The sequence below is a fragment of the Corvus hawaiiensis genome, chromosome 2 (assembly GCF_020740725.1).
Source record: "Corvus hawaiiensis isolate bCorHaw1 chromosome 2, bCorHaw1.pri.cur, whole genome shotgun sequence".
Lineage (NCBI taxonomy): Eukaryota > Metazoa > Chordata > Aves > Passeriformes > Corvidae > Corvus > Corvus hawaiiensis.
The window spans coordinates 64,633,162-64,659,246 of record NC_063214.1 but is presented as its reverse complement, the minus strand read 5'-3'; the positions used below and the strand labels follow the sequence as shown (position 1 = coordinate 64,659,246).

The following is a 26,085-nucleotide window of genomic DNA, read 5'->3' as shown; positions in this document are numbered from 1 at the left end:
GTGTATGGGGCTGGATAATACTGAAATTGCATTGAATTAGAACTCAATGCTTATTGGTAAGGAAGAGAGAGACCAGTAATATATAGCAATTTTCTGTTGCCGTGTTATACTTGGAGCACACAGAAATATTAGCTTGACTACACCTAGTTATTGATTGACAGTAGTGACTAAAGATGGAATAAATTGATGAAAACCTCAAGCTTCCTTCTACCTTTACCCTTTGTTTTAGAGAACAAGCCACCATGAATCATTAGTACTTTCTTTTCATCCCTGAAATATTTTTTATTTTTTAAGGTCTGGACTTGAGTTTCTGAAGTAGTAAATATTTGTAGTATTTTTCTACTGAAGACAGAACTGTAAAAAGCTCATTCTCTAGTGCAGATAATATGTGCAAACTAAGAAACTCTTACGAACTGTGTCCCTAGTAAGCTGCTGGTCAGCTGAGGAAGAGAAAAAGAGTGAGATGATTTCCATCAAAGTGGTATCCCACTCTTACAATTATAGCCTAGGGGAAAAAGATTCATGTTTGAAACGTAACTCTGAAATTTGGAGATGGATTTCTTGTAGTTGGATGGTACTTATTTTCCCTTCATAAAGTCATGAAATGAATAATTAATGACAATTAATAACAATTGCTGTGAATATACTTCAGCTTTTGGACTGAATAGCAGTATTTCAACATCGTGTATCCCTCTCTGAGCCTTTGCAGAAGAATACAGAAGATAAATAGCTTACAGCTTTTTAAGTTCAGGCTCGTGCTCTTGTTGATTCAGAGGTTCACATAGCCCAGAATTACATCCCTGGAAATAAACAAGCCTGGTGTAGAATTTTTTAAATGGAATTCAGACAGAAAGGAAAAAAGCACTTTTGTTACAGACAGTTGTCTTTGTCAAAGACATGTATAACTAAGGTTATTTTTGACAAGAAATTTCATCTCATGATAATAAAAGAAGTTTGGTGACTCTTGAACTCTACTCAAAATGAAAGAAACAATAGTTTGGTGCCTTCTGACAGCACTTTCCCTTCTGGTCACAGAAGGTGAGTGGAAGATAGAAAAAGAGGAGGGATTGTGGCTCCAGTTATTATGTTTTTCTGTATAAGAACACAGCACTAACATCAGCTTTATGGATTTTCTGGAATTACAGGGTATCCTGTAATAGTCAAATAAGTGGATTCATCTTGCCTAACTTCATATATATATGAAAATATAAATAAATATAGGCAGGTCCAGCAAAAAGCCACAAACACAGTGAAGGTACCTTCACCTCTGATCTACAAGGAGAGGCTAAGCAAAGGCTCAGGTGATATCTTATGATTTGTTAACTGCATGATGGGAAAGAGTAAACAAGATGGAATCAGACTCTTCTCAGTGGTGCTCAGTGTTGTTTTAACACTGTCTTTGTTTCTCACTATCCAAATCCAATTAAATTAGCCTTATGTTAAATTTTTCCTAAGTCAAGTATGTTTTGTCCATGACAGTACTTGATAGCCAATATCCCTGCCCTTATTTTGATCCTTAATGAGCTTTTTTACCTTATTTTCTCCCTCTGTCCTGTTCAGAAGAGTGACTGGGTAAGTGATGGACAGCTGACTAAGGTCAACACTCCACAAGTACAATGACAGAATCATAGAATGGCACAGGATGGAAGGGACCTTGAAAGACTGTCTATTCCAACCTTTCAAAGGGAGGGGAGCCTAGATGAGATTATCTCATAACCTGTCAGATTGCATCTTGAAAACCTCCAGTGATGGGGCCTCTGTCATGTGCCTGGGGAGGTTCTTCCAGTGAACTCTTGTTCTCTGTGTAAATTTCTTTCTCATATCAAAATGAATTTACAGTAGAGCATCTTAAATGGGATGGCCACATGATTCCGGCACCCACTGAGTGTATAAGGACAACAGGTAATACATTTGGATATTTCTCCAAAAGGAGATTAAAATTTATTCCTGAAGCAGATCTTATTTTTTGCAATTTGTTTTGGTGATTGTACAATATTGTTCAGCCTTGAAGACATGACTTTTAAGCTTCTGCCAACAGGCTGTGCAGACCTGGGATTTTTGTTCATTTGGTAATTGTAATTGTTTGCATGGGATAAGTAGAAGCATTTTTTTTTGCATTTTCTTGTTCATGCTTAGGATGCCTCAGCAGTGGCTACTGTTAGATATAAGATACTGAAACAAGGAGAGTGCTGCAGTGAAACATGAGTGCTTGCATTTGTCACTGGAGAAAGATGTTGAGATTGTTTGCCAAACACTGTTAAACATTTTACTTGAACCTTCCTTCTTTTATTAGCACAATGAGTTCTGCTTTCACATAGTGCTTCTACTAGTGTATTCATGACCCTCCAGATGGCACAACGGAAACATCCACTATTCCTGTCCCTGAGGATCATAAAAATCAGAAAAATATTACTAAGAGTCAGAAAAATCAGAAATCAGAAAAAAAATCAGAAAATATTATGTAGCTTCCTTTAAAGACCAAAAGGCCAGACTAACAGCAACAGAAATCACAGCAAATAGAGTTCTCATTATTCATTTAAATTGTAATGACTTTCTGAAGATTGCATATTCAATATGTGTTGAAACACCCTGGAATCTCACCAGGAGTAACGGATGGGCATCTCTCTGTTGAGATTTAACAACTATTTCTAGCAACGGCATAAAGATTTTAACTTCATATAAGATTTATTACATCTAATTGTTCTAGGAACTACTGACAAATTTATTTCATTCTTGGAGATTAATTCTTCAACTAAATAACCACAAAAATTATGAAGATATTTAGCAAAATCTTCTGGTAATTTCATTAATTTAAAATCATTGAATTAATCACAAAAGTTGCATGAAATAATGCTAAGAATATGCCCAGAAGTCTCAACTTGAGGACAAAAGTACTCCTTGATTTTGGAACTATTTTTGTGAATGTAGTTCAGGACAATGAGTGCCACCTCTTCTCTTGTTTTCTCCTCTTTTTGTTGCTTGCTTTTTATTTTTCACTGCTTTTTCTTCTTTGTAAACCCCCTTTGCTTATAAGATCCTGAAAAATACTGATACTATTTGTTGCTTTCCAATAATTAGAAAATTACTCTCCAGTACTACTGGGTAGCATCAACTCAGAATTTATTTTCTTCCCCTACTGTCAGATAACATCTTATTTGGGGTGATTGTCTTATAAACTAGATGGCAAGCTTTGAGCAGGTCAAGCTTATGTTTTTCTTCTGTTCTTTTATCATAGCTAGCACAGTCTCTAAAGTATTTGTCCTGGGGTGATGTTATGAAGCCGCTTTATTCCTTAACCGCACGCTCAATGCCCAAGGATGCTGTGCCTTTAGATGGACCTGGGGGTGGGGCCTTGGGACCCGAGTGTGGGGCGGTTGAACGGCTCAGCCCAAGGGCTCAGGGGCTCGGGAGGGAGTGCGCCGGGAGCGCTGTGCTGCTTTTTTGGTTGTTGCTTGTGTTCTGGCTAGCTGGGAAAAAGGTTCTGTTGGTTTTTCTTGTTCTTTTTTCTCTTCCCTTCCCCTTGCCTCACTGCCTCCCTTCCCTCTTCGCCGGTCCGGAGGTGCCTGTGGGGTGGGCCTGGCTGGTCCGAGCCCGGGTGTCTGTTCCCTCTCCTGGAATTTGTTGTATTTTGAGGGGTTTTTTTGACCTGTTCTACCCTGTTTTGTTTGGTGTTAAAAAATTGTTTGTTTTTTTCCACTTTCACTTGCTGTGACCCACTTGTCTTATTGGTGGAGGAAAAGGGGAGGCCCTTTTCCCTTCAGAGGAGACACTTATTCTGGAGTGTTTCCTCCTGAAGTTTTGTCTCCAAAACTGAGACAGTATTATAACAACAAAGTTACCATTAGTGTTTCCTTTTAAATTGCCTTTTGTGTTCCCTATGCACCTTCACAACTCCTAAAATACTCTTTGTTTCATTCAGTCTTTATTCAGCTACTATGTTAATATGGCTAAATGACACAATCAGAGACTGATCCTTGACGCTGAAACCAAGAAACTAAGAAGACTGACTTGCATCCAGACTCTTAGGGATTAGGTCTCTCTTTGAAAGATTTGTCTTCTACGAAGCCAGTTGGAATGGTGTAAGACATAGCCAGGGAGCAAGATAAAAATTAAGCAAAGAGAATGAGCAAGGATCCATATTTAAAGGCTTCTTCCTAGCAGCACAGTGTGTCTCTTTATCAGTAATTTGATCTAATGTTCAAATTGGAATAGGAGTGTTTTAATGTCCTGCTTCCCTCTTCTCTTCAGGAGTGAGGTTCCTCATATTATATTAAAGGTCCTGAAAATACAAAAGGTAATGGAGTGCAGAAGAAACAAGCCTGACAGCTAATCCATTATGTTCTGTGTGGTGTTTTTGAAGAAATAACAATGAGATTGTGATTAATTTTAATAAAATGTGGGGGAAATGCACACTTTCTGAGGTACAATCTGCAAAGCAGAGTAGCAATCTGATGCACTGGAAATACCTCTGCAAAGAGAAAAAAAATCTCTTTCTTTGCAATTTGTGAGTCCTAAGAGCCTGCATTAAATTTTTTGTTTGTATTTAAAAGGAAATATTTAGCTATTGCAGCTATACTTATGGAATGATTTCCATTACTCAAACTATCTTCTTAATGGATTAAAAAACACCAAGAGAAGGGTAAAGATAGAAAGAGAATAAATGGAAAAAGGAAAAAAGGTGCAGTCTACAGTGAACAGAGGATGATCCAGCCCTACTAATTTACTAATTACCCAAATGCTAAGTTAAGTGGTATACAGAGACAGCTAAAAGACATATAGTGTTGAGATTTATCCAAAGCAGTGGGGGTTTTCTTGGTTGCCTTTTTTTGTTTGTTTGGATTGGTTTGGGGTTTTTTGGTATTGTTGGGTTTTGGTTTTGGTTGTTTGTTTCAGGGTTTTTTGTTTGCTTGCTTGCTTGCTTTTTTGTTTTCTTTTTCTGGATTTTTTTGTTTGTTTGGGAGGGTTGTGGGTTTTTTTAAATTATTATTTGTTTGCCTTTCATCAGTGGAAACTTAGGTCTCAAGACTTTAACCCTTTCATTTGGTAAAGCTTGTTTCTCTTGAAGTTGATCTAGTGTTTGCACAAAATGTGACGGAATCCACAAAGTACAAGGCAGATTGGGTGACAGTGAGAAATAGACAACTAAAACTATTTTGTGCATAAACTGAGCCAGGGAAAGGTTCAGTAATGTTACAAATTTAAGTGTGTTTCCTCACAAACTACAAGGACCTGCAAGTGCCAGATACTGGGAGAATACATCTGGAAAGTGTAATCCAGTACATTTCTGGAAAGAAACGATGGCAGTGTATGGTACTACTTTAACCAACATTCCTACATAGCCGGTGTTTTTGCCCTCACTTTGATTCTTGAATGTAATGCTTTAGGCATAAATCGCTTTTGTCTGTTTCCTTCATCCTTTCTTCTATTTCCTATATATTTTACTAACCAGTTTCCTTCTGAGTCCTTCTGGTAGGTTGGCTGCCTCCTTACCTATTTTTTTTCTGAAAAGCTTTCCTTTAATCCTCTCTTCCTCTGTGGTTTCTCATCTGACTCTGCTTCATTTTGTCCACAAGCTCCCAAGTATGTCCCCAGTCCTACAGCCTGAACTCTGCCTTTCCATAAATCCCATCCAGTCCAGTTTTCATTTGTAATCCCTGGAAAGAACTCTTACGAGTCTCATTGTTGGTATCTTCCTTTCTGGTACACTCTGGCACCTGTGATTGCATCTGTAAAATATTGCCCCGGGTGGTAAAAGTAGCTCCTGAAATTGTGTCACATAGCCAGAAGCCTTTGTTTTAGGGCAGCAAGTACAGGCACAGGAACTATTTTCATCTCAGGGTGGGTATTTTTAATTCAATTACCTCCTGCTAGATGTACAGGAATATTCGGTGTAGCACATGCCTTTGTTTTATTTTTCATGGAAAGCAGGCTGATATCTCCTCTTTCATCCCTGTAGAGATTATTGTTTCAGAAAGGCCAAAAAAATTTTTTTTTGTGAGTGTCTGCCTTTTTATCATCATTTCTTTTCTTCTTCTGTCAAAAGAGGATACACTTCTGCCAGCAACACAGTAGTCTGAAGAGAAGAGGGGCTGCTTCAGGCCAACTTGCTCCCTCTTTTATGTTGTACTCAAGGCATATGGAATATCTTTCTTTCTACTTGGTGAACTGGTACTTGGAGCAAAAAAGTCCAAAATATTGTTACTGAATATAGGCAGATGATTGCTAGTACTCTGATATTTTAATATATGAAAATTTGGGAAAATTTGGAGTACAACATAGGAATTTGGCATGTGTTTATAACACACTCTACTTGTAGCTTGTAAGCAGCCAATTCCATTCTGGAAATATAGATTTACATTTTAATTTCTGCGTCTTATGTTGGGCTGTGATCCCAAAGTGATAGTAACACAGACTGAATAATTTGAATAAAGAGAGATATTCCCTTTTTTAAATACAGACAATCTTTGCTTATTAAGAAGTTTTAAGCAAGAGAAATAGTCTGACAAGAAAAGAGGTTGCCTTTGCAAAAAATCTGTACCATTAGGACTGGCCACAGGGTTGGTTGGCAGAGAAGCTCTAAGATTACTAAAGAAGAGGCTCTAATTTATCTACCACCATTATCTACCACCATTTGTAGTAGTTTGGGCTTGATAAATCCTTAGGAGTCTAATGGGACGATTTTGCTCTCTTAACAGAGATACAAGTTCAAGGCAAACTTCCAAAGCATAAGAGCAAGAGCAAAGGCAAATGAACTTCAGAAAGTCAGTCTCTTCAAGTAGTTTCTTTTTGTTTGTTTTGTTCTGTTAAACAAGGCTATAATGTGCTTAGAAAAACTTGTGGAAAAATATACTAGGACCAGAAAGCAGAAATAATTAGTGAGATTCTGAGAAAAGCATTCACCTAAGCTATTTAGAAGTTTGAAGCAGAAGACACTTAAAATGGATTTAGATAAAAGATTTACATCCAGAGGGAGTGCCTTTAAAATACAAAGTGAAGTCAGTACTAACCCTAGTACAAACACCAACAAATTCAAAACCATCAGACATCCAAAAAAAGTTGAATATTCCAGAAACAGTCTGAGAGCTTAAGTATTGAAGATTTTTTTCTTTGCTTCAGCAAAGCATAGACAGCTTTGAAGGGTGGATTGCCACAATGAACTGGGGAAAAAAGGAGACCATTTATGTGTTTTTATCTGTCTTTCTGCTATGCAATGTTGGCTAATTTGCCAAAAAAAAAAAGAAGAATATATGTTGCTTTTCTGGGACATAACAAAATGTCTTGGGTTAAATATATACAATAGTTTTGGGCTTCTTTTAATTATTTCTGAATACAATTTGAGAACAAATCAGTAATTTTAAGTCCATATGAAGTAAATTACAATTACAGTAGAAAAACAGTTTGTAATACATTTGAGTTGGTATGTCTAACTATAAGAAATTTGTTACTCACTGATAAAATGTGGAGGTGGATTGATAGCCTAACATCTTCTCTAATTCCAGTGCCACTGAGAGCATGAACTGGGAATCAGTTCTAAAACTATGTGTACTCATTAAGTTCAGGAATTTTACAGTATGTGCAAATTTTTTTAGACCCAATGCAACTCAGTATAATTCTATAATGTACAAACATTGCAATTACGAAGTATTGCAATTTCTTCAGAAGTTCATTTAGCTGTGCACAAGCTTACAATATACTTACATATTAGTTACACAAGCATTTTAGGTGTAATTAGTGTCATAAAATTTGAAGTGTTACAGAACATTTATGACAGCTGTGAAGGAGAGAATACAGGCATAGGATGAAAATAAAGTTATCCTCCAAACACATAAATCTTGCGCTCTGTGAAGTAATGTCAGCATTTTCAATATATTTTCAAAGAAAAAAGCAATAAACTAGGCATGAGTTCTCATTATTTATCTTTTACTAATTAGCTGTGCTATATCTGTATTTACCTCCCTCTTAGAATTTACAGATCTACTGTAAATTATTTTTGGGCAACACAGCAAAATGAACTTAATTGTTTACAGTGAAAAACCATGATATATTATGGCACTACCAATATTATCCATAGAATTTTAGTTCTGGAATTTCAAATAGAAACCACCCATTTTCAGTGGTAAATTGTTCCAAATTTCTTTGGAGTTTGAATAAATTCCTTTATCTTTCACTTGGATCTTCACTTTTAATAGTCACCTCATCCTTGTTAAAGTTAGTCTTTAATATTTAAGTGTTTAGGCCATATATTATAGTTTGATACTGAGAGAGAGACACAAAAATTCAGTTCCTTCCCAGAAGAGTGTGGAAGCTAAGGCAAAGTTCACAAAAGAATGTGACAGACCTTCATTGTGTTATTTCAAACTGGCTGCTGGTGAAATTCCTTAAGGTAATCAAGGAGAGTGGCATAAGGGAGAGAAAGTTTGGGATTGGTGTGTCAAGAATATAGCTCAGTAATCTCCTACTGGGGTTACTTGTTGTCCCTGTGGGTTCAGCTCCTTTGCCCAAGATGCACCCCTTGAGACTTAGCATTTGGTCCTAATACCCTCAGAAACTGAGTCATGTATCCTGTTACTCTCTGTAGTTTGGTAATGGAATTCCAAAATGGCACTAATAATTTGGGGATTTTCTGAGCCAGATTAAGATTCTTACATATAGTAAATATTGATGGCCTCTTCTTCCATTTGTTTTTTCATTTTTTAAATCCATATCCAGCATCCATAAAATCGCGTGACAAGGAGTTTCTCAGTTTAAGTGCTATATGGAAAATGATGTTTTGTTTTAAATGAAATACACTGCTGTACAATTTCACTTGTTATGCCTAGTTTTCATGTGCTGAAAAACAGTGATAATTGTTTGCCTTTCATATTTAGTCACAGATTACACAGGAAGTGAAGAACTAATATGTTGGCCTTATCTTTTTGAGAGGGTTCTATGTGCTATGTTTGTTTACACACCGCTACACACAAAAATATGAAATAAATTTATATTAATAGCTTATTATGATATTGTATATAAAGTGGTTACACCTGCATCTGTTCTTTTACTACATTTTCACGTGTTGTCTTAAGAAGGCTCTTGTGAATATCCATTAGTCATAACTGCATTGAGAAAACTAAATTTGATTCTGTGAATTTATCTGCCTTGAGTCCACCATAACAGTTATTCCACAATATACTGGACTCAGGCATTCCAGGCCCATTTACAATATGGGCATATGCTTAGGTGTGTGTTCACTAATAGAGATTTTCAGATGCTTTGGCTTATTGTTTGCGTTGAAGCAAAAATACACACCCACGGCAAACCAGGACACCTTCTCTGTCTTCACTTAGCTGTTTACCCAAGTCAGGCTCCTTTAGGGACATTGTCTTCCATACAGAGGAGTGTAAAAATGCATGAGCAATCTGAATAAGGTCCGTAATGGGATGGCGAATAGCAGGGTCTCTTCAGAAAGGAAATGTCCCTGATCTGAGAATAATTTGATACAGCTATCTCCTATGTCCTACTTTGTTTTTCAAGTCTAAACTTCTAATTCTCCTAGATGCTATATGATGCAGTATAAATCTCTCTATGCTGCATTCAATTGCACTGGAAAGATAAGTCTTTACTGTTATCATATCAAACAGGGGTTTTTATACTCTCTGTATCGTAGGTTGGACTTGATGATCTCAAAGGTTTTTCCAACCTAGTTGATTCTGTGATTTTAATTGCTTTTATGCACAATTTTGATTCTATTTTAATTCAACATAGGGGATTTTGCATGGAGATACCTTGAAAAATGGTTCTATAGACTTGGTTAACTCTAGCAGTCTACTTCTGTCATCACAGGGTTCCGCTTTCTATTTTCCTTTTTTCTACTTAAGCCTCAGAATACCACTGCTTAATACTTACAGGAAAAAAAATTAATATGATCTATTTCATATGATCCTCATTTTTTAATATTTCTTAAACTTTGAGGAGATAAAAAGTGAAAAGTTAATCATGAAACTCGATCATTAATCAAGTTGGCTTTTTTTAACTGTTGGCTACTATTCCTGCGCTTATACATGGACATCCCTTGAAAACATTTTTCCATCCATCCTTGGTTTCAGATTCATAGTTGGTCAAAATCAGGTTTAATCTGCATTATAGCATCTCCATGGGGAAAAAAAAGAAATCCAAACTCTCTTCTTTGGTCTATGTAGTAAAAGTATGATACTTAACATTGTTAAAGCTCTCTGTGTCTTCAAAGTACTTCAAAATACTCAGTGACATCAAAACATTTTAGTTCCATTTTACAGAGAGGCTAGAAAAGTTGGCAAGCCCATGGAGCAAGCCATTCCTAGAGCTGTCACTTCCAAGTTTAGATAACCCTGCTTCTCTTCTGTGTTTAAATAACATGATAGGCCTTTACCATTCCTGAATAATTCTGTTTGTCACTAGATAATTTGTCTCATGGGACCAAAAGAGAAGAGAACAGTAAAGAAGACAAAAGCAAAGGTGATTTCCTAGTCCTCAATGACAAGTTGTTTTTAGGGCAACTCCCAAGGGGAGTACAAGGCATGGGTTAGTCTTGCTGGGAACAACTACAGTCATATGGAATTATACATATTTATTTCAATTAATTATAAGCTCATAGGAACTGGAGGTGAAAAACCCTTCTGTACTAATGCCCTTTAAATGTACCTGAAAGCTGGGATGCATCTAACAGAGCTTTTAAACACACTTCAGAGAAATTTGGTAAATCTATCTGTGTAAGCCCATCTATTTTTTTTTCAGTAAATTCACTGGGAGCTTCCTCACCGGCTGCTGAGGTAAAACACGTTGACTGAATTTGAATATCTTGTCCTAAAACTTACTAGTACACCTTAATTGTTTATACAAATCCTGATAATATTACAATTAGGATTTCAGGATGCTTTTTGGGTTTTGGTATTTAAGATTGTTGCATTCTGGACAATCTTCTGAGATTGGCAACTTAGTGTTTGTTTGTTTATTTATTTATGCTATTGAGAAACTAACAACAATCACATACATTTATTTAAAACTTAACATAGCTATTCAACATAAGCAAATATCTTTCTCAATGTAGTTGTTTGATCTTATACAAATTTCTCCTTCTGTTCTTGTGATAAAATATTAAACCTGATTGCATTTGAGGATGAATTTCTACAGTATAGTAATTGGGTTGTTTATAAACATTTAGAGTTCCTAAGTGTAACATTATCCTCTATAATAATTTGTTGATTGAGCTGGCAGAAGACAATGGGTTTTGATTAGATGGTGCTGTCTCATTAATATGTATGGTTCTCTTTCACCACTTTGTTTCCATTTATTCCTGTACTTTCAGGGTGGAGGGACAATTTATTTTTCCTTATTATTGGTTCTGCATGATTTTACATAATTGCAGTCATTCTTAGATTTCTTCTAATGTTCTGGGCTCCTGATTACCAATCACCTCTTTACTCCTGTCAGAGTGATCAACAGTCACCTGAAATAAACAACTAACAACTTAATTAAACATATTTTAGATATGACACTGGAAGAATCTAGATAACTTGTAAACAATAAAGAACACTAAACCAAATTCCAGGCCTCAGCTTCTCAACAGGGCGAGTTTAAATTTAAATTTGGGCTTTGCTGCCACAAGCAGGTAGAGACAGACGTCTCATAAGAAATAGACCACATGGAATAGTAAGGCAGAGCAGGAAAATATGGGCTTGCTCTAACCAGTTAGATGAAGAGAGAACACAGATGGGTAGCTAACTTTAGTGGAGGTAGCTGTTCTGACTCCATCAGTGGTGGTTTCTTCAGACACATCACATCACCCTCAGCAACAGACCTTTAAAATTATTTAATTTCAGCTAACAGTTTGGGCATGAAATAAAAACAACAACAAACCTAGCAATAACACTAGTAAAATAGTTTAAAAGTCTTTTCAGCCTCCAGGCAGCTACAACTATTTGTTTATTTATTTATTTTAGGACAGGCATGAGAGGAGTCTAGGGTTAAGAATATTCTCTGGTTATGGCTTGTTCAAGTATTGGGGGAACAGTACTGCAATACTTGTGTTAGAGCCAATAAAATTTGATTTCATATGGAGCACCAGAAAGTTTCACTCTGTGGAGATTGTTCTGATGATGTAAGGAGAAATTTGGGGATGAAGACTATCTGATCTGCATTTTTTGGATTTTTCTGCTTGTTGTCTGCCCTAGCTTCAAACTAGTTAGTATTTGGGGACTGCTTGTTTCTTGCTTTTCAGTTCTGCAGGGAACAAGACAGCTGAACGCTGGTCTTGGCTGGATGGAGCAACTAAGCAATGAAAAGCAATTTGAAGGTAAGTGTGTAAGAGTCATCACCATAATTATAAGCTGATTGATGGTGTGAAACCTATTTCTTACTGCAAAACAATAATTTCCTGACACTTTTCCATTTCCTGTCTTTCTTAGGGACCCTTCTGCAAAGCAGGAATGACTTTTCTTGAAATGTCTCAGTAAAGTCTATTATAGTGACCAGGATATTGAGAAGGTCCTTTGGGTAGCACAGTGACAGAGAAGATTTTTTTTTTTTTGCAGGGACCTAAGATGTGCAAGTCAGTTGAGTTTACTCTGAAAAAGCTCTTAAAAAAACCTCCACATCAGAATAAGCTTGAAGTAAAAAAATTCCCATGATCCAGAGTCCTATGGTATGTACTGTAGCAGACAATGCTGGGCTTTGCTGAAGTACTAAAAAGATATATTTAGAGAGTTTTTCCTGTTCCAGTGTAACCCCCTCTGAAAAAAAATAAAAGAAAACAAAATCAAGCAACAGCATTGGTTGCTCCTGCTGGTCTGAGATAAATTAATTTAATAATTTCACAAAAACCAAACACTTGCTTTACCTTTCGAGGTGTTGCCCTGACTCATAGACTGACACTTCATCTTTGCCCAGATAAACTATTTGAATCCTGCGAATTACTATGAACTTACTTTTAATTTCCCTTCTGGCAGAAATAAATATATAACCTGCTCTGACTGTACTACTATTTGTCTTAAATGAAGGTTTGCATGGATCTTCTTTTTCTGTCTTACACTGGCTGCACCCACATGAAAAATAGTGCTCAATACATGCAGGATGTGGGAGGTAATTTTCTGGGGATTTTAATGGAGCAGAAAAATTCCAAGTTTTCGGAGGATGCTATGGGATGTTTCTTCTGGATAAGACATGAGAGGAAAGGAAGAGATTTCAAACTGATTGATTTTGGGGAGTACCATGGGCTGTGTTCTCTATTATGCCTGAGCATGCCATTCATCCATAAATCTGTCCAAACCTTATTGAACTCCAGGGCAATGCATAACCTCCTGCATTCCCAAGCCATGCAGCACAAACTCCTATGAGAAACAATGAGATTGGTTCTGCAGCAGAAAAACAGTAAATGTATAACTTTCCTCTGTGAAGAAGGAAAGTATCTACTTTAACTTGTAAATAGCTGCTTGTGGATTTGAATTAAAACAATAATACAAATGACAGAGTGGAAAAGAATTTGGCTATTTGAACCAATTAACTGCACCATGTTTATAGTAAAAAATCACTGATCATCAGACACAGAAAATGGGTAGAAGCAGACTCAGTAGCAACCCCTTTTTCAGCAGAGGTTGTTGCTTTGCCCATGCTCCTCATGTTCCATGGAGGAACAGACCCCCTCCACTGCAACCTCTTATTGACAAAGAGGTTTACATGTAGCTCTGCTGTAGGAGATTCCATCTGCATTCTTTGTTTACTTTCATAGTATTTACTCGAAAATTGCATTTTTTAAATCTTAGCTTACATAAAGGCACAGAGAATGAATGTTTAGCTAGAGAACTGTAATATATACGCATGTATGCTAGAAAATATTATATGGAACTAAAAAATGTAATTACATGCATCACTTAAGCTTTGCAGGATGTGTACTAGATACAGTTTTAAACTCTTCAGTCGTTATGGTCTTCATAATTCTGTGGCTTAACATGTACAGAGATTGCATCGTTACCTTCAATTTCAGGAACTTAGCAGAATGCTTTGCTAGATGAGAGCAAAGTTTGTAAAGCTGAAGGTTGGAAACAGCTGCTATATTTGCCCATTTTCAGAAGACAAGCAAATTAAACTCTATAAAGCTAAAATAGCATTCAGTTTCTTGTTATATGTATATAGTAACAAATGTATTTTGTTAAACAGTTGTAAAGCTTCTTATGCTGCTACCTAAACACTGTTTATTATTCTTCCAGTATTGCATCCTTCTATCAATCAAAAATATATGCCTTTCTTAATGCCTCCTGCTCTGTCTGGTTGTGCTTAATAATTCTTCCAAGAAGTATTTTCAAACCAGCTTTATCATCAGACATGACACTAGAAAAATGCATTTGAAAGAGAAAAAGGTATTGAAAAAATACTGTGTCAAGGTATTAATTAATTAATTATTTTTAAAATTAATTCAACGTTCTAATGACCATAAAGATCTTTTGTAGATAAGCATTTAAATAAAGCCATTCTGTTAATCTCTGAACTTTCTACTTAATTCCACCTCATCTTTTTTTTCCTTTGATTTTTACAGTGTGCTGTATTTATAAAAAACAAATCATCATCATCAGCATCATCATCATCAGTATATTATTGTCCCAGTAGCTGAAATAGCTGAAGTAAAGAGCAGGTAATACATTTTCATTATATAAGAGTTAGAAGTCAAGAATTTGAAGAAAAGACAGATGCAGAACCCTCATGAGGCTTGTGCAAGTCCTATGGACTTCACCATGCTTTAAACCAGCTCAGTATGTCCTTACTAGAAGAGTACTTATGCAGCTGCAGTTTGGAGTACATGAGTAATTTTATTGTATTCAGTGGCTTTATTCTCATTCTCAACTGATCTGAGAGGCTTATATCAAAATGAATTTTTCTCAATACACCAATGCAGTATATAGAAGTTATTCCAGGTCCAATGGGACTCAGTCCTCATCTGGGATGAAAGAACATAACCCAAGTCTGTTTGTTTCACCTTGCTTTGTTATGTCTTGAGGCCTGTAGTAAAAGCATTGAGGACAGACATAATTTTCTTTCCAAATGTCTACGGCAACCTTGAACTTTTTAAAAAAGTTAATTTCCATTTTAGTGCTTCCTATAATTTTCATCTATCTATTTCAGAACTTTAAAACCCAGCAATAAACAGAAAGGTTCAAACCACAACTATTTGCTATTTCCTTCCCATTTATGTAGACTAATCTCCTTTTCTATTTTTTTCCCTCTCATCTGATATCTCCTCTGCAACTAATATTGCATCACAAAACTGACTGGGAGTAGCACTGATTGCAGTAAGTGAATCATTACTGTCCATCCATCCATTACTGTTACATCCCCAGGGCACTGACCATATCATTTTCCCTGCCCACTGTTTGCCATCCAGTTTAATGGCAATACATTAAAAGGCAATGGATGAATATAGTAATAGCTAATGATAACAGGTACAGGAATGACATGCTTTATGGGTAGAGGATAAATAAAAGAGAGAAAAGGGCTATCATACTTCTTTAAATGGATCTTGAACTTCCCAGACTTGGCTTTAAGGACACTTGCAGCTTTCAGCTAACTACATCAGGAGCACTGGTACTTTTTTTTTAGAAGAAGACATAAATTAGATCACTGAGTTAGATGCTTTAGAATGCACCCCATGATAATTGTATGGCATTATTCTAAAAAGCATTGATAGCAAGTGCATACAATGTCTTCTTTTTGACACTGAATATAAGACTGTTCAAACTTGATCATACCGAAGATTGGTTTGGCTCAGGTAGTTATACTAGCTGGTAAAGGAAATTAAAATAAGTGGGAACTTCCATCACATAATGAAAACTATCTGAACACCAAACAAAGCCACCCTTATAACCTAAAGATGTCACAAAATTAATTTTTATCATAAAATAACCCATTTCCAATTATCAAAAGTCATTATTAAAGATAAATTGTTTTATTTTAGGGGTTTTTTTTCTATATATTCATATGTTTATGCACATTAATGATCTCTAGGTTTGGAGTTTGGTTTCCTCTATCTTTGAAAAAACAAAAGACTGCAAATCCCCATAAGTGAGAAGTATCTTCATTACAGCAGGTAAGTTGGTACTGACAACAAATGCTACCTTTTCACTGGTTAGCCTCTTTTTCAGTCCTGTAATGGATCTGTTGTGCAGCAGGGACTTCAACATATATTCCTACAGGACTTGTCTGAGGGTAATGGTGAAATAGTCCTACCTTCTGTTTTCTCTCTTCCAGTCAGTTGTTTAAACATGTGAAGGTCTTCCATTTTGTCAGTCTTCATTTCTTTACCTAGAGGAAGTTTGAATGATGGCACCAAACTGAGTAGAACAATCAATACCTTAAAGAGCAAGCACTTCAGAGAAGCCTTGAGAGACTGGAGAGGGGATGGATAGAATCCTCATGAAGTTTATTTGGGGGAAATGCAATGTCGTGCACCTGGGATGGAATAACCCCATGCCCCAGTACAACCTGGGAACCAGCTCTAGCCTCAGGGAAATGGTAGAGTTGGGGGGTTTGCAGTAAAGGACAGGGGTCCTGGAGGACAATAACTTGAAGATGGGTCATCAGTGTGCCCTGGGGCTGTTGGCAGAGTAGGCTGCACTTGGAAGAACACAGCAGGAGGTTGAGGAAAGTGGTCTCTGCCCTGTGGGACTTGTGAGAGCACAAGTGGGTCACTGCATTCAATGCAGGGCTGCCCAGCACAAAGTAGATGTTGACAAAGTAGAATGAGTCCAGATGAGAGTTGCTGTGGCGGCTGGGGGCTGAAGAACAGGACTGAGAGGTGTGAATGAGAGAGAACATAAAGAAAACTGAGAGTCAGAGTGCTGGGTTTATTCAGTCTTAAGAAGGGCTGTGGGGGATCTAGTTGCCATGCACAGGTACCTAAAGGGTTGGCCACAGGGACTTCTGACAGATGTACACAGTGAAAAGCCAAGAAGTGGTGGACACAGGGCACAGCAAGGTAAATTCGCCCTGGATTTAAACAAAAATCCTAAGTTAGGGTGGTTAATCACTGGAAGAGGTTGCCCAGAGAGGCTGTGGATACTTCTGGGAGATGTTAAAACTCAACTGGTCAGTGAGGAAGCAACCTGCTAGATGACTCAATGACTCCCAAAGATTTCTTGCAGCCTGAACTGAAACTTGCTTAGATTAAGTTAGAATTCACCTTTTTTTTTTTTTTTTTGAGTAGATTTATTATCACATGTTTTTTAAAAGAATTATTTCTATGAATTCTATGCAAGTCTTCTGAAATAATGGGCTATATCCAGACTTACTAAAGTTTAGACAGAACAGTGATTTTAACTTCCAAACAAAAAATCCAGAATAGTTTTCCATATTAATCAACTAAGCTTGCACCAAAAGGTAGCTTCACTTTCTATAATTGTGTCATTCAAGTTAATGCTATCTAAAATCTAAGTATCTGGTAACATTATTTTTATCGTGTAATAATTACAAAGTTTTTTGCTAATTACTTTGTCTTTGTAAAATCTTGATGATGACCTTTGGAATTTCCAGGGCATGAAGCTGCAGTTATGCAAACTGGACTTGCCATTAACACCTGTGCTGAATTATTTCCCACTGATTGAACAGGTGTTGGGCACTGTGTAACTCATCATTGATTTGGAATGGATGATTTTGCTTCAGGATACTTCTGGCAAGCTGAACCTCTCTAGCTGTTTCTTTATGTACATAAAAAAAAGGGAATGGACTTGAAACTACAGCCATCACTGAATAATGAGTGCTGGGGAAAAAACCCTGCCTTTCAATACTGACAATCAGTAGATAAAGAATTCCCTAATGAGAAGAGAGCTATCTCATTTTGCTATGACTCTCTTGAATGGTGTGAAAAGAAAGAATATTATTGTCAACGGACATACCAAGTCAGGAACTAACACTGGATGATTTTGTCAGATACAAGTGCATAAGTTTGTAGCTTGCTCCAATTACTGTGTAGCAGACAACAGGTTCATTTGTAGCTTAGAGTTCGAATTCTTGATAACACTCATGATAAGTATCTTAAAAAAATAAAAAGCTAGCTCAATACTTGAAAAACAGTAGGTTCCAAGTCACTACATATGTTCAGTTAAGAGCATGGGTTTTGCTCCAAGAGAAACTGACAGCTCTGTTCCTTCAAGTACAGATCTGCAAAAAAATTTCTTTATCCTAATTATTATGTTGCTTATACAGAGATGGCAACTTATAATATGCTATTAATGATAATTATTAATAAAGGTGTTGTTTTCTTTGTCTTTAACAAAAATTGGTTTAGTCAACACTTTCTAAGAGGGATGGTCTTTCCTATTGAAAAAACTTTCTATTGAAACGACTTTTGAGAAGAATTAGATTCTCATCTGCCCGCCAGTCTGTCTACTCTTGAGAAAATTTCAGTTAGTTTCTCTGAATATCTGAATATACAGTTTGGCTGAAAATATTTCTGTTCTAAAGAGATGTAGAGATGGGTCATGGAAACTTGAGTCTTGAGCCTTGCTATCCTATCCTCTGAAACCCTAATCTTTGGAGATTATTTCCCAGAAAGCATCTCTTGCAGGTGGTCTCATAATCGGGCTAGACATACACAATGGATGTTCTAGGTTAACTGGGGAGATTGAAGGACCTATAAAGATGTGAACAATGTTAATTGTAATTTCCTTAATATATAGTTGTCCCATTACAGAGAGGTTATATTTTGATAGTTTTATTGGAACCTTAAAATGAGGTTGGGGGTGGGGGTGCGGACCCCAACAGGGCTATTTTATCACAGTCTTCCAAGGAAAGATACCTCTTTTTACTTGTTTTATATTCTAATGTGTATTTTGTACATATAGCCACTCTTGTATTTGCATTATTGACATTCCTTGTTCCTTTGGAATTGGTTTATGTAAGCTGATTTGTGTCAGTCTTTACCGGTATACAGACCTTAAAGGGAGGGTAGAAGTAACTGAAAATGGAATTAAGATCTTGTAAAAGTATCTTGTGTACTTATATGAAAACAGTAGACAGAAAAATAAATAATAAATAAAATATATATGTTCTGTAGAATTGTGTGATATAAATCACATGATTTCACCTACATAAGTTACCTTTGAAAAATATAATTTATTCCAGTTGAGGGTTTTATGACGCTATATACCCTGAGATACTCAGAACAGTGCTCTTTGTGGGAAGATAGTTCTCATTTGCTGTGTAAGCAGATGTTGCTGTGTAAGAGTCACCCAACCAAATCTTTGTTGTTGAAAAGGGAGGTTTATGATTCAAGTCTCACTGCATAACCAGGTGATAAGTCCTGTCCAAAAGTTAAATATGCGAACTTTTCACAGACACAGACCAGATGCTCCACAGAAGCTCATAAGTTAGAACAGAAATAACTGACCACAATATTATCGCTGCAGTAAATTCGCCCCCCAGACTTTAATTGCTTGTGACACTATAGCCCTCAAGCTCTGTCCTGCAGCTTTTTAAATTTTAAATTTAAAGAAGGAAAGGTAAGAACGCAGCAGGCTGAAATTGTTATGTCTCTGTGCAAATGAACTATGTAATGTTAGAAAAGGCACACTTCCATATGAGGGCACGTGAGGCTATCTTGTGAGTACTCTTGTCTGCAGAGTTTGCTCTGGAATTTTAATGTCCATGCTAAAGCTGTCTTCTGAAGATTTAAACTGAGATTGTTTTGTGGCTAAATTTCAAAGTCTTCTGACAGAAACTGTAGTAGCTGTAGTACAGAAATGAAAACATTCTTTCTTGCTTTTGCTAATGATCAAACAGAGCTAAATTGTGATTGTTAGCTAATGTGTCACTCCATGAAAACCACTGGGAGAAATTCTGTACAGATTTGCTGAGTGGATGGCAATTTGCCCTTTAATGCTCACAGTGCGTTAGCTTCTATACAGCGTGTGCATTTTGTTGTCTTGTGTCTAGAGCAATATCGAGGTTGTTGTTTCCTTTTCAAAGCAGCTCCATATGAGTCAAAGAGAAACTTACAAAAGAGGTGTAAAGTCTATTCAGAAGCGCAGTCTTTGTGTAGCAGCTAATTCCTACACAAACAAATATGAAGGATCAGCAGGTGCTTTATGCTACATTGTAGTGTTGTATGTTATGAAGCTCATGGAAGGAAGATGGGATTTAACCTTTTATACTCTCCTGCATTCCACATCTAAATTCATATATTTGTGATACCAAATGGAAAAATCTAGAGGAAACTTCTTATAAAGGATGTATATAAATATGCTTAGGAAAAAAAAATTAAAATGGTTTGTCTCCACAGGACATGTTTACAATAACAGGCAACAAGGTAAGACCTTTTTTTTCCATGTTAAGGCTGATGGAAATTTGGTGCCAGCCTGCATGTCCTTCACCTGCTATCTCTGAGTAGATGTTGATTTTTCAATTTACAGGTCTGTTAAGAATTCATGACAAAGTTAAATTATACATGAGAGTGAAAATTTTCTCCTCCAGAGAGGAGAGTCTTAGTTGTGATATGGTTTTTATAGTTTTTAATTGCTAAAAACTGTCAGAAAAAAACCATTTTTCCCCTGCCTATTCCTCTTTACCTTATATTTAAGTTTCTCCACACCAAATTGTTGTTTCAATATTAAACTAAATGTAGATTTAATATGGGAGGAAAAATATTGATGTCCTTTTGGAACTACTCATTAGTTCTAAGGCAGGGGAAACTGGAGAGGTAAAAAACTGCCTTCTATCAGTGTTTATCACCCAGGGTTAATTGTGTAATTCAGTTTTACTATTCAGTTCATTAGAACTTTAAGGCCAAATTATTATCTTCACTTCTGCCTCCAAATTTCAGATTATTTCTACCCAAAATTAATAACATTTATTTTTCAGGTTAAAAACCTCACTAGTAAAGCATTGGCTCTTACTAAAATTTTATTTATAAAGTGGTTTTCACTTGAAGAAAGATGTAGATCTTTGACAATAGAAAATATTGTAACTTGGGTAAAAGCCTTGACAGAAGACAGTACTTTATACTGCAATTATTTTATTCTATCATACCACACAGTGAATTTTGGGGCATTAACAAACTGTGAGAAGTAAATAGATTTGTTTAAATCTCAGTAAGTAAGCAAGTTAAAATATTTTCTATTGCTGAAGAGGAAGCACTGACCCCTGTATTGAGCAAATACATTTAATGGAAGCAATAATTGGCAGGTTGAATACAATTATTACAGTTCTGGATGGTTTTGGTTTCTTCCTGCTTTTGGTTTGTCGAGTCTTTTATCATAGGATGAATAACCTGGAATTCTCCAGAGTGGGCAAATCCTTCAGTAAACTTTTCATGGAAGATTCCACAACATAAGTTCTAGCCTTGCCCTGGAAGAAATTTCTACATATAAAATTCTACTACTTTAGGAAGAAGTACTGGATCTGATGTGTCAGTGTCAATTCTGGTTAACTTATTGTAATTCAGAAATCCTCTGGGTATCTCATGTCCAGAACTGTAAGATAACTGAGTTTCTCTTGGTATCCTAAAAACATAGCTTGTGAAAAAAAAAATTATAGTGAGTATTGAGTGATAATATTCTTGAAAGGTCTATTACTGTCAAGGGAATCTAGAAAATTTTAGGAGTTCTAAATATGTTATTTTTAGCAAATTTACTCTACTGTACACACTCTTGCAATACCTAGGAGAACTGTATAATTATACAGCAGGTATATAAAATACATTTGACATTTGATTGTGAATGAACGTCAAATTACTGTGCTGAAAAACACAAAAACTGAGTGACTTGCATCTGGAAAAGCTAAAAAGGGATGGAAAATAGAATTATGTGAAGACAATAAAAGGTGTTTAATTCCGCCCTTTGCCTTGTCACTGTTTGAGTAGCAGTTACATGGCAGATAACATGTGCAGTGTAGCAAGAACACTGAAGAAAGCAATTACTGGTTTACTGCCTTCCTAGATGAAGTGCATGATTTATATTTGTTGGTAAAATATATATACATGTTTAGTGGCTTGGGACAAAGAAGAACACCTTGTGCTGTGAAGTTGCTCCTTCCTCTTGGAGTAAGAGAATGATGGTGGTAGATAATTAAATTCCTTCAATGAAGTACCGGACTTCAGAAACCCCTTATAAACTTAGATTAATACAATTGCTTGACCTATGTAGAGAAATCATAGAATCATAGAATGGTTGGGTTGGAAGGGGCCTTTAAATGCCATCTAGTCCAACCCCCTTGCTATGAGTAGGGACATCTTCAACTACATCAGGTTTCTCAGAGCCCCATCCACTCTGACCTTGGAGGTTTCTAGGGATGAGTCATCCATCACCTTTACCCCCTGTCTTATTGCAACAAGCCCTGCTACAAAGTCTGTCCCCATCTTTCCCACCAACTATCCCGCCAACTTCAGTGAGAATTTCACATGGCAAATCAGGACAACTCTGGCAAATATTTCACAAGAAAGAATAGACAATGCCAAGTCTAGGGAGAAAGAGAGTCCTACGGGGAAAAGCAGAGTGATAAAGGAATTTATAGGCAGTCATAGGAATGAGATGGTGAAGCAAGCATATTAGTATGAAGTGGAGAATAGCTGATGCTGAACTTTTGTATTGTGCCTTCAGCACCTGTTTGATACCGAGTTTTACCTCCAGTCAACTGTGCCAGTGTAGTTAAAAAAAAAAAAATCAGCATCAGCAGGAGATATTCCTCTCAGCAATCTTAATGATGGAAGGGACACAATTTCTGTTGGTTGTAGTTGTAAGTATCTGGGTTCTCAAGACGATCTCTATATTTCTATTATTATGTTTTATTTTGAGTATTTTTAAGCTATGGGAGAAAAGGTCCTAAGAGGTCTGTGAACCAATGTTTTTAGGTAAACTATTGTAGAGATAGAGGACTTGTAACTTAATTTCTGTACTTGCTAAAAGACAAAAAATTTGGGCTGTTGTATGCTAAAAAAGGTGGTTTATGGAAGGTCATCACATACATGGATTTATTTTACAATAGCTTTATCCTAGCTGAAAGGATTTCAGCTATTGTAGTGCATACATCTACATGTATGTAAAAATGTCTTATCTGACATAGGTTTCATTTTTGCAGTCTCTTTTGTGTATGTGTGTGTTGTGTATGTGTGTGTTGTGTTGAAATTATGTGTTTATTTTTTATTGTGGGCATAAATTAAAAATGTTTGGACCATCAAGGGTTAAGTTGTGAAAGCCTTCTAAAGCTGAAAAGAAAAAAAAAGTGCCAGCGTTTGTGAAAGAATTCAGATCCGTCCTTCTCTTGTCATTTGCAAAATGTTTTCTTGCTTAAGAACTTGAATGAAAGCAGTGACAAATTCTTAATTGGAGCACACAGATGCTGTTTGTGTATGTTATTTTCTTTCTGTCCACAAAAGTCATCGAATGCAAAACCAATTTGCATGCAGACTTTTTCATATGTGCCTGTATAAAGATGTGCATATGCAAAATGAGTGCTGATAAATGAATGCTCTAGAACCCAGTTAATGTAGAATTTTCCATTTAAAAAAGTTTTGGTGGCTTTTATCAGGAAAAAACCGCTTAAAGCTGAGTCATACAGTTACCTCTCAAGAAAGAAATATTTAGCAGAAATATCATTTAACTTCCTAGAAGGGAAGCTCTATCATAATTCCAGTTTAAAAGCTGAGAGCTACAACTCAGCTTAACGCCAGGAAGTCAGCCCCAGCAGAGACGGTGTTTACCGAAAATTCACGGCTGGACATGTTCAGTAATAAAGAACCCCTAAAAGGTTCAGGGCACAGTCCCCGCGCTCTGGACCACTGGAGAGCAGGACACGCTTTTGGCCGCTGTTGATTTACCATTGCACGGGGCTACCTTGGTGCGGGGCTGCGGTGAATCAGGCTCGAAACGCTTGGCATTAATAAAGCTGTCATGTACTCTCTGCAGGTGACATCAAACCTTAGAAGATGCTTGGCCAATGGCAGGTTGCTCTCCCGCGGCAGACACGCAGGGTCTCATCGGCAGTCAGCCTGCGCGCCGGAGCAGGGCTCCTGTCTGCCCGCCCGCACTGTGGGCACCGCTCCGCCCGGGATGCTCCCGCCTGGACAGCCTCTCTCCCCCGACACGCCGGACTCAGCTTTATGGTACAGGCAGGATTTATTGATGAATGAGGGAGGAATTTCACCTGGGTTTTATGAACTGGAAAAGCTGGAGGCAGAGCTCGGTTACACAGTGTTGCATAAGGTGGTGCAGGGGTCTAATATCTGTCACAATCAAAGGCTAATGCAAATTCAGTGGGCACTGTAACATCAGCACTAATAATCAATGTTAAATTAAGATGTATTATCTAGGTAGCATGCATAAAGAAAAGGGGAGTCCTGAAATGTCACAGTCATTTTAATTAGAGCAGTGTTGAAGCTGGGGAGGGAGGCTTGTCGCTGTAAGGAAACTGTGGTAAAATCCTGGTCAGTTTTTTCTGGAAAACACACTGTTAATTACACTGACATGCTGGAATGGGACTGTATAGTTACTCTCCTTGATGAAATGAGCTCTGTGTTTCTTATGAGACAAGATTTGAAATAAAGTACATAAATAGAGTGGTAAAAACTACTTTAATATTTCCTGTCTTCCCTCACCCATGTATTTCCCTTGTAGTTATTTTCAATCTACAAATTAATTAAAAGTGCAGCAGGCACAGTATATCTCTGATAGTTGTTTCTCTCCCACACGCTGCACTTGTTTAGAACATAAAGGTTGTAGAAGTGAGTAAGAGCATTTAATATAAAAATGCTTGAATGCATATGTGTGAGGATTACTGCACACCAGAAAGGGCAATTGTGCCCTGTGCAATATTAAACACCATCATTGTTAACTCAGGGCTGGAGGGTGCAATTTTTAAATATAGTTTTTATGTATTGCAAACTCTTTATCCATACACATATACGTATATTACATACATACACATATATTAGTTTATTCTTGGCCTGCTTTTTCTTCTATTTTCAATATCACAATATAGCAAGGTATGGATTATGGAGTATCACAGATCATCCTCGTTGTGCATAATATGTTCTCCATGCTAAATTAGAAAACAGGAAGCAACAGAGGGCAGCTGGTACTTGCCCTTTATCTCCCAATAATCTGTTTTATCTAGCCTGTTCTTCAGTTCTAGTTGAAATGATGATTCAACTTTTTCTCCCCTGACAAATTATTCCATTGTCTAACCTTCTGGACATTTCTGCCTAATGCGTAGTTTTAATATTTAAGTTTTGAATTTCAGAACATTATTTCAGCTATAATGGTAAATGTGAAAGCCATCTCCTGTCAATTAACAACCATCTGGGAGAGATGGAATTCAGAAATGAAGCAAAGTGCAGTACAACAGTGAATGATGAAGCGAAAAAACCCGTCAACTGAATGAAATGGGGTTTTTGAAAGTGCTGTCTGGGACAGAAAGGTGGTAACCTCTTCAACTTTAAAAAAAAGTTTCTTCTATACCTTGATAGTATATAGAATTCATAATTGTCAGTCTTACTTGTGTCAAAATCATTAGTAAGTTTCAGGTCTTGCATTGTGTTAAAAAGTAGCAAAGAAAGAGATAATTATTTGGAATTGTAGAAGTGGTTGTCTTCAGGGTTTTTTTGAGCTTCTCAGTTGTTATTGTCTAGATTTTCTACAGAACACAAATGATTTAAAACATTATCACAAAAAAAAAAAGAAAACCTATTTATGTGTTGTCAAAAAGTTCAAGGGACTCAAGCATAATGTTTGAAAAATATTGGTAATTGAAGAATGGCACAATGGTTCCAAATAGTACTTAATACCTAGACAGGTTTCAGCATATTGTCCTAGAATTTTGTAAAACTGTATTACAATGCAGGTAAAGTTTATTGAATGTCTTGAGAAGATAGATCTGGTTTATCAGATTTTCACTTTTATGTATTTCCTGTAAACCATAAAACTGATAAATAATGAGCACTGGGAATATTTACAGTAGTGGCAATTTTCTCTGCCCATCACATGGAATGAGGAGGGAAAACTGGCACATGGCTACCACCGTCAGCCTGCTGGGTGAATTAGTCTGCTCCTTCTGTAAGGGACCAAGCAGAGTTTCAGATTTCATATGCTAAGGAGA

At 36.7% G+C, this 26,085-nt stretch overlaps 1 long non-coding RNA gene across 3 annotated transcripts; it reads left to right on the top strand.

Annotated features, from left to right (window-relative positions):
• The first annotated feature begins 10,750 nt into the window (after positions 1 to 10,750).
• On the top strand, positions 10,751 to 24,878 carry LOC125322242. 3 transcript variants are annotated; one of them, XR_007201894.1, is made up of 8 exons: positions 10,751 to 10,787; positions 12,236 to 12,310; positions 12,549 to 12,658; positions 14,220 to 14,369; positions 14,546 to 14,641; positions 15,286 to 15,296; positions 16,009 to 16,090; positions 17,533 to 24,878. It is a non-coding gene; the product is annotated as an uncharacterized LOC125322242 (long non-coding RNA). The 3 variants fall into 3 exon arrangements; XR_007201895.1 differs by lacking the exon at positions 12,236 to 12,310; XR_007201896.1 differs by lacking the exon at positions 14,220 to 14,369.
• The last annotated feature ends 1,207 nt before the right edge of the window (positions 24,879 to 26,085 follow it).